Below are 13,779 nucleotides of genomic sequence, written 5' to 3' on the forward strand. Positions count from 1 at the left end.
CCCAGGAAGAAACAGAAAATCTAAACAGACCAATTACCAGCAATGAAATTGAAGAGGTAATCAAAAAACTACCAAAGAACAAAACCCCCGGGCCAGATGGATTTACCTCGGAATTTTATCAGACATACAGGGAAGACATAATACCCATTCTCCTTAAAGTCTTCCAAAAAATAGAGGAGGAGGGGATACTCCCAAACTCATTCTATGAAGCTAACATCACCCTAATACCAAAACCAGGCAAAGACCCCACCAGAAAAGAAAACTACAGACCAATATCCCTGATGAACGTAGATGCAAAAATACTCAACAAAATATTAGCAAACCGAATTCAAAAATACATCAAAAGGATCATACACCATGACCAAGTGGGATTCATTCCAGGGATGCAAGGATGGTACAACATTCGAAAGTCCATCAACATCATCCACCACATCAACAAAAAGAAAGACAAAAACCACATGATCATCTCAATAGATGCTGAAAAAGCATTTGACAAAGTTCAACATCCATTCATGTTAAAAACTCTCAGCAAAATGGGAATAGAGGGCAAGTACCTCAACATAATAAAGGCCATCTATGATAAACCCACAGCCAACATTATATTGAACAGCGAGAAGCTGAAAGCATTTCCTCTGAGATCGGGAACTAGACAGGGATGCCCACTCTCTCCACTGTTATTTAACATAGTACTGGAGGTCCTAGCCATGGCAATCAGACAAAATAAAGAAATACAAGGAATCCAGATTGGTAAAGAAGAAGTTAAACTGTCACTATTTGCAGATGACATGATACTGTACATAAAAAACCCTAAAGACTCCACCCCAAAACTACTAGAACTGATATCGGAATACAGCAAAGTTGCAGGATACAAAATCAACACACAGAAATCTGTGGCTTTCCTATATACTAACAATGAACCAACAGAGAGAGAAATCAGGAAAACAACTCCATTCACAATTGCATCAAAAAAAATAAAATACCTAGGAATAAACCTAACCAAAGAAGTGAAAGACTTATACTCTGAAAACTACAAGTCACTCTTAAGAGAAATTAAAGGGGACACTAACAGATGGAAACTCATCCCATGCTCGTGGCTAGGAAGAATTAATATCGTTAAAATGGCCATCCTGCCCAAAGCAATATACAGATTTGATGCAATCCCTATGAAACTACCAGCAACATTCTTCAATGAACTGGAACAAATAATTCAAAAATTCATATGGAAACACCAAAGACCCCGAATAGCCAAAGCAATCCTGAGAAAGAAGAATAAAGTAGGGGGGATCTCACTCCCCAACTTCAAGCTCTACTATAAAGCCATAGTAATCAAGACAATTTGGTACTGGCACAAGAGCAGAGCCACAGACCAATGGAACAGACTAGAGAATCCAGACATTAACCCAGACATATATGGTCAATTAATATTTGATAAAGGAGCCATGGACATACAATGGCGAAATGACAGTCTCTTCAACAGGTGGTGCTGGCAAAACTGGACAGCTACATGTAGGAGAATGAAACTGGACCATTGTCTAACCCCATATACAAAAGTAAACTCAAAATGGATCAAAGACCTGAATGTAAGCCATGAAACCATTAAACTCCTGGAAGAAAACATAGGCGAAAACCTCTTAGACATAAACATGAGTGACCTCTTCTTGAACATATCTCCCCGGGCAAGGAAAACAACAGCAAAAATGAGTAAGTTTGACTATATTAAGCTGAAAAGCTTCTGTACAGCAAAAGACACCATCAATAGAACAAGAAGGATCCCTACAGTATGGGAGAATATATTTGAAAATGACACATCCGATAAAGGCTTGACGTCCAGAATATATAAGGAGCTCTCACGCCTCAACAAACAAAAAACAAATAACCCAATTAAAAAATGGGCAGAGGAACTGAACAGACAGTTCTCCAAAAAAGAAATACAGATGGCCAACAGACACATGAAAAGATGCTCCACATCGCTAATTATCAGAGAAATGCAAATTAAAACTACAATGAGGTATCACCTCACACCAGTAAGGATGGCTGCCATCCAAAAGACAAACAACAACAAATGTTGGTGAGGCTGTGGAGAAAGGGGAACCCTCCTACACTGCTGGTGGGAATGTAAGTTAGTTCAACCATTGTGGAAAGCAGTATGGAGGTACATCAAAATGCTCAAAACAGACTTACCATTTGACCCAGGAATTCCACTCCTAGGAATTTACCCTAAGAATGCAGCAATCAAGTTTGAGAAAGACAGATGCACCCCTATGTTTATTGCAGCACTATTTACAATAGCCAAGAATTGGAAGCAACCTAAATGTCCATCAATAGATGAATGGATAAAGAAGATGTGGTACATATACACAATGGAATACTACTCAGCTATAAGAAAAGGGCAAATCCAATCATTTGCAGCAACATGGATGGAGCTGGAGGGTATTATGCTCAGTGAAACAAGCCAAGCGGAGAAAGAGAAATACCAAATGATTTCACTTATCTGTGGAATATAAGAACAAAGGAAAAACTGAAGGAACAAAACAGCAGCAGAATCACAGAACTCAACAATGGACTAACAGGTACCAAAGGGAAAGGGACTGGGGAGGATGGGTGGGTAGGGAGGGATAAGGTGGGGGCGAAGTAGGGGGGTATTAAGATTAACATGCATGGGGGGTAGGAGAAAAGGGAGGGCTGTACAACACAGAGAAGGCAAGTAGTGATTCTACAACATTTTGCTATGCTGATGGACAGTGACTGTAAAGGGGTTTATAGGGGAGACCTGGTATAGGGGAGAGCCTAGTAAACATAATATTCGTCATGTAAGTGTAGATTAGTGATAGCAAAAAAAAAAAAAAAAAAAAAGGGCAGTTCCTGTGTGGTAACCTCCAACGAGTTCTACACAAGGGTATAAAGGGCATATAAAAGTGTAGGCAAAGGGTCTGTTTGTGTTTATACAGAGGATCAAAGCCTAATTGGGCTACCCCGAAAATGAACTAAGATACGATATGAAAAAGAACTTCCAACATCTGCACCCTCTGGAAGACTCATGCCAGAAGATGATCATCAAAAAACCCCAACAAAGATCCACGCACTGCTACAGCTGTAGATGCACTCATCCCACCAGTTCCTGGACCTGCCATGGGAATGAGGAAGGAGATATCTAAGCTGGCCTGTGCATACAGTAAAACAACAAAATTGGACTGGATCTATACTGTTGGAACTCAACCAAGAATTTGGAGAAGTGCAAATTGTAGCGCTCCAAAGTCTTACAACTACAAACTATTTATTGTTAAAAGAACATATGGCATGTGAACAGTCCCCAGGAATGGGTTGTTTTAATTTGTCTGATTTCTCTCAGACTGTTCAAGTTCATTTGGACAATATCCACCATATCATAGATAAGTTTTCACAAATGCCTAAGGTGCCTAACTGGTTTTCTTGGTTTCACTGCAGATGGCTGGTAATTACAGATATGCTTTGGTTATGTAACTATACTCCTATTATGTTAATGTGTGTGTGCAATTTAAGTAGTAGCTTAAAACCTATACATGCTGAAGTTACTCTACAAGAAGATATATCAAAGAAATAATCAATCTTCCCATGTTTTCTTCCGCCTGCTACTTCTATAGCTTTTCTTCTTCCTTCCTAATTACAACCCTTAAATAGAATTCGTGCCTCATATCAAATTTACCGAGTATCATAATTCTTCCAAGTGGTAAAGATACCTCAAGACAAATGCTGGGCATAGAAGCCACAGGGCATAAATATGCAAAGAAGTAAAAAGCTAACTTTTTCAAACAATAAGGCTTCTCTCTCACTTACCAACTTCACATTTCCCTGTATGGCCCCGGAAGATGACTGGTTAGCCAGAGACGGGTAAGATTCCTCAAGGGAGGAACAACCTAAGACAGGCACAGTCGCAGGGGGGCCATCAGGTGAGAAATTGGGGATCAACAGAGGTGAGGCTTAGAACCTCACCCCCCCGTTCTGAGAGAAATCTTCTGCATACGTGGATGTTTTATTGCCCTTGTCTAGCTTGGATTAACACATAGTCTACAGGCACACACCTGATCATCTACATGTGCTCTCTTACAACACTAAACTATGTTTTCTACCTTTATCTTGTATCTACCTACCACTTCAGCATTTTATTAAAAATAATAATAATAAAGAGAGAAATGTGGTATCCACATATAAATCAAGTATAAAAACCAAATGAGTATTCATATTTGAACTGACTGTTTATAGTTCATAATGCATGAGCAAAACCGAAAGTTTCTGTGATGACTGCCCTTGTACTGTTCACTATGTAACTTATTCACTATGTAAGAATTTGTTCTACATGTAAAAACTTGTTTGTTATGCCTCAGAAGATTGGAGACTGACAAAAATTAGGCTTGGGGTGGAATAATGATTGTGCATTGAGCATTGACTCCCCTATACAGAATTTTATTGTCGTTAACAACCATTTGATCAATAAATATGAGAGATGCCCTCACAAAAAAAAAAAAAAAAAAAAAAAAAGGACAGACTTCCAATGGTAAAATAAATTAGTAACCGGGATGTAATGTATAGCATACGGAATATAGTCAAGATATTGTAACAGCCTGGTAGGGTGATAGCTGGAACCTAGAATTATGTATATAAATGTTCTACCACTGTGTTGTACACTTGAAACTCATGTAATGTAATACTGTGTGTCAACTACCCTTCAATAAAAAATAATTATTAAAAAAAAAAAAATTTCCAGACTACCCAAAATGATTTACAGATTCAATGAAATCCTTATCAAAATCTCAATAGAAGTTTTTTAGAAATAGAAAAAAAAAAAAGTCTAAAATTCATATATACTCTCAAAGGACCCCCAAGTAGCCAAAATAATTTTGGGGGAAGAAAATCAAAGCTGGAGGCCTCACATACCCTGATTTCAAAATATATTGCAAAGCTAGTAAACAAACCAGTATTTATTGGTGTGAAGACAGACATACCAAAATCCAGAAACAAACTCCCATGTATGGTCAAGGGTGGCAGAGTGCCAAGGCTACGTGATGTGGAAAGAATTGTCTCTTCATCTAATGGTATTAAGAAAACTGGATATCAAACATGCAGAATAATTAAGTTGGACTTTTACCTTAAACCCTGTAAGAAAATGAACTCAAAATAGATTAAAGGTCTTGTAGAATCAAAATAAAAACAAGAGAGAAGAAAAAAAAAACAGATTAAAGGTCTTAATGTAAGGCCTGAAAATATATAACTTTAGAAAAAAAAGGAAATTCTTCATGGCATTGGATTTGGCAATGATCTCTTATATACGACAATACAAGCACAGACAACAAAATAATAGACAAATGGGGCTACATCAAACTTAAGAGCTACCACATAGCATGCAAAACAAGAGTGGAAAGGCAACCTATATAATGGTAGAAAATATTGCAAAGCATATATTAATTTCTACAATATATTAAGAGTTCCTATAACTCAATAGAAAAATAGAAACCCCAAATGTTCCAGTTTAAAAATGAGCAAAAAACCAAATGAGCACATTTCCAAAGGAGATATAGAAATGGCCAAGCATATAGCAAGATGCTCAGCATTCCTTTTCATTAGGGAAATGCAAATCAAAGCTACAGTGAGTTAGCACCTCACACCCATTAGGACGGCCACAGTAAAACAGAAACAAAAAACAAAAACACACACCAGAAAATAAAAAGTGTTAACAAGGATGTAGAGAAATTGTAACCTTTGTGCACTATTGATAGAAATGTAAAATGATGCAGGTGCTATGCAAAACATTATGGAGGGCTCCTCAAAAACCCCCTAAAAACAGAATTACCATATGATATAATAGTCTCACTCACTTTTGGGTATATATCTAAAAGAATTAAAAATAAGACCCAATATAAGTATAAGATATATGGTTTGATCATCACAGCCAAGATAAGGAAGCAACCTAAGTGACTGCCAACAGGTAAATGGATAAAGATGTAATATATATATATATATAGTTAATGGATAATTATATTGAAAATTATCCAATATAAAGATTATATATATATATATATATAGCTATAAGTAATTTAATATAAAAGTATATAATATTTATATACATACGCAGTGAAATATTCATCTGTGAGAAAGAAGGAAATTCTGTAAGGCTACATTATGGAGGGCATTATGTTAAATGAAATAACTGATCACAACTAGACAAATACTTTGTGATTCCACATATATGAAGTACCTAAAGTAGTTTAACTTTCAGAAACCGAAAGTGGAATTGCAGTTGCCACAGGCAGGGGAAGGGATGGAGGAGAGTTACTGTTCAATGAAGACAGTTTCAGTTTTGCATAATGAAAATGTTCTAGAGATACAATGCACACAATGTGCATATAGTTAAGTCTACTGTACTGTACACTTTAAATGGCCAAGAGGGTAAGTTTTATGTTATATGTTTTCTTACTAGAGTTAAAAAGAAACCAGCAAATTTAACTAATCTGATATATGAATTCAGAGAGACCAATCCTCTCTTTCTCTGAGTTTTCTCATCTTAGTGATGAGAACATTATGCTTGATGCTTAAAGCTTCATTAGCAGAGGCACCAAGTATTCTACTGGTAAGTGCCTGGTTTTAAAGTCAAAAGAAATAAGTTTGATTCCTGGCTCCTCCAGAATTATTTTATATGCTCTTAGACTCCTAGACAAGTCACTTGGAATCTCTTCTACAAAATAGGAATAATGCTTAGTGTATATGTTCATTGTAAGGTTTCAATGAAATAAGGAAAAAAGTTGTAAAATTGTTATTATACATATGTGATTACTCTTCTCATAGCTTTTAAAAATAATTTAAAATCCCATAAAATACCTGATTGAAATTTCTATCCAAAACTCTTTGGAATCAGAACAAACAGGCACTCTACTATCTGAATCCAATAATTAAATTTTTTTTACACTTTGGCCATTTTTTAACTCTATAGAACACTTTTAAATAAATCATTAAAAAGTACTGAAAAGCAGTTCATCTACATAGACACAGAGGATATATATTTTTTACTGAGTAAATAATGGAAAATTCAGTGGGATGTATTTGATGCTTTAGTTCAGTGATTTTTCAACTGGACATGATTTTGCCCCCCCAGAGGACATTCAGTGATGTCGAGGGTTATTTTTGGTTGTTAATGCTGGTGAGTTAAGTGCTACTAATATCTAGTGGTGGGGGCCAAGGCTGATCTTAAAAATCCTACAGTTAACAGAACAACCCCACACAATAAAGAATTATCCATTCCAAAGTGTCAATGTGCCACTGTTGAGAAACACTGTGGTAGATGACACTTGTTACATGCACTCTTTAGATTAAGTTGCCACAGGATCCAGATTACCATGGGACCCTTTTTTGACTCCTTTCCTTCCCTTCTCCACCTAACTTAAGGGTCTTATCTCCAGTATCCCCAAAGACTACTCCATCCTTTTATGTTTAAGTCAAAATTTATGTGGAACCACTGTGGAAACTCAAGACAACGACAGACCACAAAGGCATTAATATGCTCCTGACACCAGCTGTAAATCTTCATCTCATCTATTGCTGGCAGTGCTGTCTTAAAGATTTCAAAGAGCTTGGAAGAAGTAGACTTCTGAGTGAAAAAAAACAAAAAAAACAAACAGAAAAACAGCTGCCCTAGGATCAACCTAGGTGTTCTAGATGGAGTGGAGCTGCCTTGCAGGAGAAGACATTTTAAGAGCTTATCTACTGCGACTTTACCTCCAGTTGAAGTTTGTGTTGTTCTCCTTCCTTACAGATTTGCTTCCCTTTTTTTACTCTCCAGTTTTACCTCCACAGATGATCTACTTGTTCTATTATAAAGGTCAGTGTAAAGTTACAACAACATTGCACATGATAGCTTAATTTCTTGGTGTTTTGTAGACTGGTTACTTCCCAAAAGTTACATTAGCTGAGGACATGGAGAGATTTTTCAGTGATGACAAGTAGGGGATGTGTGGAACCTTTAAGTAGAAGCCCAGTGATCTGCAACTTCCTGAGCCCCAGTTTTTATCCATATTGCCCAACCCCCTGAATGAGTCTGTCTCAAGGGATGCTCCAACTAGGGTCTGTGGTACAAGAGAGATGATAGATGAATGCATTGCCTGTTAAAACTGGGTTTCCTTCATGCAAGCTGCATTCATAGCTGGGGAGCAGTGTGGAGAAAAAATGATTTTAATCACATCCTCTGCAGTTTGATTCTAAGTGGGAAAAAAAAGATTGTGTTGTATAGGATTCTTGAGTCCTTGGGTGCAAATAATAGTTTATGTAACTTCAGGAACTTAAGTAGGCTATTTATTACATGCCTGATTGAGGTCAACAGTAAACAAGGGTCCTCATGGCCATATGGAAAGTCTAGGTGCATGACTTAATTTTCAAATCTCATCCACACTTCACAGAGTGTCCTCAAGGGGAATAGTCAGTGATTATTTTTCTGATTATGTTCTTTTGATCAAGTTACTATGCAAAGCATTCATTCAGCCACTTGACCAGTTGTATGGTAGTTCTCTGAATGTCAAAGAGATCTGAGGAGGAGGAATTAGTATTTTTTTAAAGAGAATACTTTAATCAAATTAAAGGACAAAGAGATTTTTGGCAACTGTATCTACTTTTGAAATTTACATTTAAAGGGTGTACTGTGTAATCAGAATTCTAACAAGAAGTCAACATCATTCTCCCTGTGAAAAAATGACTTTTTAAAATTTGTTTGCTGAAGCTGAACAGCCTTGAAAGAAGATGAACAGGTAGCCAATAAATTCAGTGTCTTACTGAGAGACTCAGCAAATACTGAATATCACTATCCTAACAAATCGTAATGAAAAGCTAAATGTACCTGTGAACAGAGGGAATTGATTGGGAATAAATTTACTTCAGAAAGACTAAAATCAAGTGGTCATACAGTAATGTTTTGTCAAGTTAGGAAAGCTTTGTCATTAAAAAGAAGAGAATTCTGTTGTACTTTATCTTCACTGTTGAGAGAGGACCCTAAAGATTTTCCCAGCAGAATGACCTGGTGTGGTAACTAGAAAAAAGGCAGGAGCAATTGAGACTTGGTGCTAAACACATCTCGCCTTACACACAAGAGCCGGAGGTATAAGTGGAAACGGTCCCAGAAGTCTTCTCTCACTACATTGCCCCCAAAGAATTAATTACAGTGTCTGGTTTAAGGATGTCTTCAGGAGGGGAAAGAGCATCCTTTCAGGTCTGTGTAGTCTCAGGAGCATATTAGTGCTTAAAGTGGCATACGGAGAGTTTTGTACTGCTCTATTTTAGAAAAATGTGTGTGCTGGCTTATAACACAGTTTCAAACAAATAATTTAGCATCTTCTCTGGGCTAAAGAGTAAATTGTAGATCCAAAGCTTGTTTTTAAGTCACCTGAAGTTCACAGGTTTGTATGTACTTTAAGATTCAAATCATCCTCAAACTGAACTCTGCATTTAAGTTTTATAATTATCATTCTTTTCTTCATACAGGACAAATACTTTATGGGCACACACATGTTTTGTATTGTTTTAAAATAATTTTCTAAGGTTTAGGATACTTTTTATCTTTTTTCATATATGAAACTTTGTGGTTGTACAAACTGAAGGCCAGATGAAAATTGAGTGGACAAAAATGAAAACTGGGTTAAGATTACTAATAATTTAGCCTGCACTGGATACGGGATTTCCAAAGGATGAGCTAGTGAGTTGCATACCTATCTCTCACCCAGTGTTTGAGCAAGTAGAGAAATGAGAAATAATTACCAATAAAACAAGCCAGATTTATAGATCTCATTGCTGCCAGATTTGAGGGCAGGACTCTGAATCTGTTAGAAAAGTGGACTCTCTTATACAACACCCCAGAATTAGGTATATGCAGCCCCCCTTAGGTAGTTGGACCAAAAGTTTAGATATGAATGCAAGGTTGTTCCCCAAAGGAGGAAAGATAATACTGAATTAAGTTTGCCTAAGTAGTTACTCTTTCAAAAATTACCCATCAAAAATGTAGGCCACTTTTTTAGAAGTAGAATGAGTCACAGTTAGAGAAAAGACAAGAATGTCCCCAACCCAAAGCAGATTCCTTTTAAAATTCAGTGTTTTGGTTATTATTTATATCTCAAAACATTCCTTTGTGTGTGGGGGTGGGTGGAGGCAGGGGGGTGCGGCCCACTTGTATGTGTTCAAGAAACAGAAATTATTTTCTAATGAAAAACAGTTCCTGTGAAATGGCTGATATCCTTAGCCTAAACTCTTTTGAATGGGGAATCACTACCAAATTCAGATGAGGTTTTTGCCAGGAATTCAAATAAAGGATGTAAGACTATATTTATGAAGTTAAAAAATAAAATCAATAAATGTCAGATCAGAGCAGAAAAGTACAAAACTGCTATATGGAGACAATTAAACCTGGATTGAATATTTCAATACAATTAAAGAAAGAATATGTCCATGATTGTCAGGATCAACTAAGGAAGGAAAGAGAGAGGAGAGAGGGAGAGAGAGAGAAAGAGAATTCTTTGTCTGGGTTCAGTAAAGCACAGTCTGTGAAAGAGGAAACCTTAGTGACCAACTCAGAAACTCATGTCCCACTGGCAAGCCCTTTTCTCTGGCCCTACTAACTATTTGATTTCTCTGACTTCCTTTGCTCTGATCTCTTGCTGGTCCGGGCATTTCTGACTGCAGTGTCACTGCCCATGTAAGTCAGCTGAGGGAAGTAATGAATGTTCTGTTTCTGATACTTCAAGTTTGTTCAGTATCTGTGAAAATCACTTCTCCATGGCATTTAATTTTCTCTTCTCTTAATACAATGTCAATCAGACAGCATGATGATCACGTTAATGTCAGTATCCTGAGTCATGTGATAATTATATTTTCCTTGGAAATTAGTAAGTTATCAATCCACTTTTATAGATCAGTTCTTGTAAGCCTGACTCAGGTGAATCTGCTGCTGACTAGTAAGATGCATTTACTTCTCAGGAGTATGCAGACCAAATAAAATTTCTGTGTATGCAAGGTTTAACGGGAAAGTGGTAGGAAGGTAGGTCACATTATTGAAGGAAAGGTTAGACTATGGAAAAATGAGGTATAGAAGATTAGATTATACAATAATTACAGGAATATGGCTGCATGTTTACATAGGCACAATTCCTTTACATTTGTAAAAATTTCTAAAGCATTTACTGAATGTTGTTGCTACAGCAAATTAGAGGAACATAAGGATATCAGTTAAAAATTCAGAGACCCAGAGGTCATTCCCAGGTGCCTGAGAATTATTGGGAAGGCTAAACAGACATGATATCTCAATATTAATGGAGGTACTTGCTAATGAGTTCCATTTAAGAAACAGTCTGAACGGTACTTCACCTTTTTTGATTGGAAACTTATTTATTAACAGAAAAATAGACATAGCAACAAAAAGACACTATCATTGAGAGATGATACTGGGTTATAGAATATAAGGGAGGTATGAGAGGGAAGAAAAAATTAAGGGAGATTTTAAAAAACAAATAGAAACATGTAGTGCTACACTTTGCTATATACATGTAAGGTACATACCAAAGATAATAGTGAAATTTTATTGAACTCTTATCTATGACAGGCACCGTAACAATTGTTTTTTGTTATATATCTTATTTAATCTTCATATGAGTCAATTGTTATTATTAGCTTCATTTTACAGACAAGGGAGTGGAGGCTTAGAGGATTGCCATTTGACCAAAGTTACATCACTAATAAATGGAGGTGTTATTAGAACCCAGGTATTTTAAGAGCTCAAGAGCTTTACATTACATTGTATTACCAAAATATAATAATAAAGAATATAGAGAAGTATATCGGTGTTTGTGTTTTATGGGGCAATGTATCAAATTCATTTTTATGCAAGAAACTTTAACTTAGGAGACAGACTGATAACTGGATTTTTGAGCAATACTCTGAAAGATGGAAGGTATGCAATTTAGTAGATAAAAGAAAACAGTATTTCCTTTGTTTTGTAAAGTACAAGCAATTTATCAGAGTCTTTTCAAAGAAAAGCAAAATTTAGGAAATAAATAGCACCAGATAATTTTGAGTCTTGTGTCTTTCCTTGAAAACTAGATATAGAAGGTCACCAAGACAATGTAGAGGAAGAAACAAACAAGCTTATGGTGTTTTCTTACAATTCTATAGTGCTTAATAGTTTTCAATGTATTTTACATATATTTTCAAAGTAGATTCTGCTGAAGTAGATAGCTTGGATGCATTGTTCCCCTTGAATTATGAGAACAGTGATGCTCAGAGAGATTAGGTGACTTGAGATTAAGTGATTTACCTAAGATCATATAGCCCATAAGAGACAGACTTAAGAATATTGCTCATGTATCAATTCTTTTATGAAAGTGCTGAATTTCTGAGTCATTACTTTCCATGAGTCTACAGTTCAGCGCAGGAGAAAAGGTTGGACTTAGATATGCAGTCAGTCAGTCAAAATAATCATATCTGAGAATATAAAGTAGAAAACATGGAAGAGTGAGTGGACTTGAAGACAAGTGATTGCCTCCTAATGACCTGAACTCAGATAATGGATTCATTTTATGATTACTATTCACTTTGTTCCCCTATGTTTTCTGAAGACAAGGGGCTTTCCCTGAAGATTAGATTTACTCATAGGCCTTTGGAAGCTCTGCATGGGGTGAGTCAGGGGCATGGCTGCATTCTACCTTTCTAGAGCACTTTTCAAGTACAGCATTCTAACACATATAATAGTTAAGAGTACTGGATTATTGAACCTACCTGCACCACAGAGTGTTTCTGGGAAAGTTACATGACCCTACTAAGTCTCACTTTCCTCATAAGTAACACAAATAAAAAATACTAACAGATTTGCCATGAGGATTACATAGCATAATGTACACGAAATGCTTTACCCAATATCTAGTATAAAGAAGTGCTCAATGAATGGTAACTATTTTTTCTTTTACTAGAATATGAATACCATCCCTAGGAGGAAATGAAGTTTCTAACATGGCACATCAGAGTTTTACTCAGTTCTAGGAAGTCTAAGATATGTTTAGGTTGTCGCTTACTGAACTATGTCTATATGGATATCCCAAAGGCACATCAAACTCAATATTTTCAAAGATGAACTTGTTCTTTCCTTCTGAACCTACTATTTATTCTCACTTAAATGAATGGTACCACCATGCGTTGGATTGTCCAGACCAGATGTTTGTAGCGAAGCATCCTTCATTTATTTCCTTCACTAACAGTGTCTGTTTATGTGTAGACTCTGCTTCCAAAGTGCTGACAGAATCCGGGCTCTCTCCTCCATGCTCTCACTTTGGTTGAAATATTCACCATTTCTGCTTAGAATACAGCAGAGCTCTCCACTTGATCATGTTGCATCCAGTCTTATTTTCCTCCTACCTGTCCTTCACACTGCTTCCGAAGTGATTTTTCTAAAATAAAAATTTGATAATGTCATTCTCTGCTTTTTAAAATCCTTAAATAACTCCCAATAGCCAGGTGGATAAAATTTGAGTTTCTTAGCCAAGCATACAAAAGCTTTTCTGATCTGTCATATTTTTACCTCTCCAATTTCATCTCTCTTCATGGCTTCCTCATGGCACCATGCTTGTTTTTGATTCTGTGGCTTAATTCACCCAGTTCCCAGGTTTCTGGCAAATTCAGAAGTTCTGTTCTACATTCTTGTTAGCCCTTGCCGTGGTCAGAGTTTTGAATCTTAGACATTCTAGTAGGTGTGTAGAGGTTTCTCACTAAGGTTTTAGTTTACATTTC

The sequence above is a fragment of the Manis pentadactyla genome, chromosome 17 (assembly GCF_030020395.1).
Source record: "Manis pentadactyla isolate mManPen7 chromosome 17, mManPen7.hap1, whole genome shotgun sequence".
NCBI lineage: Eukaryota > Metazoa > Chordata > Mammalia > Pholidota > Manidae > Manis > Manis pentadactyla.